Source organism: Lotus japonicus, chromosome 2, assembly GCF_012489685.1.
Source record: "Lotus japonicus ecotype B-129 chromosome 2, LjGifu_v1.2".
Lineage (NCBI taxonomy): Eukaryota > Viridiplantae > Streptophyta > Magnoliopsida > Fabales > Fabaceae > Lotus > Lotus japonicus.
Window position 1 is genome coordinate 78,676,672 of NC_080042.1, and position 3,590 is coordinate 78,680,261.

The 3,590-nt window shown below is 28.6% G+C and overlaps 1 pseudogene; it reads right to left on the reverse strand.

Moving 5' to 3' along the window:
- Nucleotides 1-3,137, reverse strand: LOC130735725 (uncharacterized; annotated as a pseudogene).
- Between the last annotated feature and the right edge of the window lie 453 nt (nucleotides 3,138-3,590).

The following is a 3,590-nucleotide window of genomic DNA, read 5'->3' on the forward strand; positions in this document are numbered from 1 at the left end:
TCATATACCACATTATCCACCTGGTCCACCAAATAGAAAAGCTTGTTTATACATAGCTCCTTCATAACCATGGTACAACACATCATAGCAGTTAGATGTTGTATCGCAATTTGATTTCATATCCTTGGGGTTTACTTCAACTTCATTGTATTTGATTCCACAATCTGAAGATTTGAAATGAAACCCGCGTTTCTAAATAACTCCTTAGGCAATCTTCCACTCCCCATTGGGGGACTAATCATATTGGATGGAGCAAAAGTTTCACCACCATATCTGATCAAAGATGCACCCTGACTTAAGTGAGTAAATATTTCTCTAGGCCAATATCCAACTGCCACTTTATAATCACCAACAACTAACCACCAGTGACCTGTTGATCGATCCTACAAAAAATCAACTAATTAAAAGATGGAAAAAAAATAAGCTGTCAACAAAAAACATTAACCAATCATATTATATTTTGAAAAGATCAATCATATTTTTTAAATCACATATGAACTCATAATATGAAATTGTTGATACCTTAATTTTTTTCTTTATATTTCAAACCTTTTTTCCTTAATTATTTTATCATTCTTTAAATTGCTCATAGACATGTTAAAATAAAAATTTATAGTATTCTTTAAATAAAATATCACCTACTTATAATATCATTAAAATTAGAAACGATATTTTTAAAGATAGATAAATGTATGTTTTAACAGTTTCACCTATTAATGAATAATTTACTCAAAGAAACAATCTAATTTACCATTGAATTATCTAGCAGTACATTTTGAGTCACATCGCGTCAATTGTCCAACAATATATTTTGAAAACTATATTGCCTAAAGTTATGAATTCGAACATTTATAACATGCATTATAATTTACATAAAAAACATAAGATTTTTTATGAACCCAAGTGCTTATTAAATTCAAAACATCTGATTTAGAGTTGTGCTCATATCACTTATTTTATATATAGTTCTTACACAAATGATAATTTTTATGTTTGATAAGTTACATCTACAATTCTCACTTTATGTATAGAAAACAAAACACACCATGTTCCCTTATATATAACTCCAAACCAAAAGGAAAGCACTGCCATAAAATATCTGTGTAAAAAATAAAATAAAAACTAATAACTATAATATCACCAAATCAATTTAGATAATTTATGCATCCAAATGAAAAAGCCCACCCAATATTTTTTAATAGACTTAGTAAATTTCAAAAATTATTATTTTTATTTACTTATTTTCTTATATATTTGTAATGTTGAATATGAAATATTAATATAATGTAATATTATCAATAGAAATTATAGAATATGTGATACAGATAATTCTAAAATAAAGGAAAAGTTAATTTCGCACATCAAGATTAAGAAGCTTCATTACTTATATATTTTAAATTAAATAGAAGTGTTAGATGTAAATAAATTAAGTTAAAGTTAGAAATTGGTATGTTCTCTAAATAAATAAATAAAAGTTAGAAATTGGTTAATATTGTATATATTTTTTTACCAATCTATGTATATTTTTTTACCAATCAAGGTGAAAGAGATTGTCAAATTTATACAATTTTGTATTTTTAAATTTAGTTACCTGTTTGACTTGGAAATATAAAACATATTTAACTTGCGATCCAATGATTGAGCTGTGGCGAATGAAACCTCCTAAGCCAAATTCTTTAGAGACTTGCACAAAACCTGGGCATAGATTATCAAAACATCCAATCTTTTTATAACCATCAGCCTGCATTTGTTTATCCAAATAAGCATGATCAAATTAAGTAATAAAAAAATAATAAAAAGTATTAATTTATGGGACTTACTGTCCAGTGTGCAATTAAATGATATTGATGGTCCCCATATAAGCTCGGATGAACCTTGTAAAGTAAGAATATTATATTTAAAAAGAGTGAATGTAAAATAAATATAATAAAGAAAATCATTAATACAATAGATTGAATATGGTCATTCGAAAATAACATTGTTGTCCATTTTGTAAAATAGCATGAAAAAAAAATTGCACAAACAACATAAATATTAACTTACACCACATCCAACTTGTATATTGTTTAGTTCTGTAGGTGGACCACTTTGAATCCAAATTTCAGATATACTGTATTGACTTGCTTGAAGAGATAAATTATATAGACCAATCTCTGCACTTGCTCCATGAAATGTCATTTGTTTAGTTGTATCAAGGGTAGCAAACTATAGGATGATAAGACATGAGAAAATAAGGTAAGCATGTTATAAGTATTAATTAATATAAATAACCAATAATCAAAAGATAATTAATCATGACGTGTAAATTAATAAGTATTGTACCGAGAATTTAAGTGGAAAGAGAAAAGAATAAAGTACTATATTTGTTTCAAATTAAAGTAATGTTTCTATATAGACATTATAATATTAATTTATCAAATAAAAATTTAAATGACCAAGTATTTTAATAAACAGACTTACATGATGTCCTGTCCGGAGTAACTTTGAGAATATTGATTAAAATCATCAAGTTGCAACTTTGAAAATGACTTAGTAGTCATCTTCTGCCTCCTTTTGATCTTGAAAATAGGCACTCTTCCCAAACGACATCATTTGATTAAGTTTTTATCTTTAATAGCCTTACCAAGATAGGATGACCTATTTTGCATGGTAGTCCTCATAAAAGTTGGGATAAGCTTTGTTTCAATAAGAATGAGATGTTAGATAAGAAAATATATATGAATCTAAAAAAGTTAAAAACTTGACATATTACGATTACTATAACTATCATTTCAAGGGACAATTCATGCTTACATTTCTTTAAAAATGGCTCAACTAGTGAAGATAATTACCTGAAATTTGTGATTTTTGAGTGAAGGGTGTTGAAAAGCAGGTTGCTTATAAATATCAACACAATCAAAATCACCATCTGTTGAAGGCTGCATCTGTTAACAACATAAAATTTAAATAAATCATGATAGAGATTTAGTTCGTTGTCAATCACAAACTTTAAATGATAAAAGCTGAAATAAAAATACCTGGATGCTTTGGTAGTCATGTAATCTATGATTTTTTTGTTGATTTGGTTGGTCCATAGCTCCGTCAACTTCGTAGCTTTGTGCATATAGACTAACAATCAAAAAGAAAAATATTATCATCATTTTGTTGAAGCAATCTTATTTATTGGAATACACTAGTTATTGTTGTAATAATTACTTAAGGAGTAATAATTACATAGTGTTCCAAAATGATAAATGTGTTGCATTGAATGGATTTAAATGAAGTCCCACATAGAAAGTGGAGTAACTATTCAAAGCATTTATATATCATTAAATGCCAACCATTCAACAAAGAGACAAAGAGAGGATATAGTGTCACATGTGCATGGTTTGGTGGTCCCAAGCTTTTATGTCACTTGTTCCATTCACACCACCCCTTGCCGGCGACACCGGCGTGGGCGTAGAGGCGCTAGTGGCGGCTTGTAGACGGCACGGCACTTGAGGCGCTTTTGTTTTGCTCGTTTTGGAATTCGAATTTTGCACCTGTTCATGAAGGGTCGCAATTATTCACATATTTGTTGGTAACAGACTTAATTTATGAAGGGTCGCAAC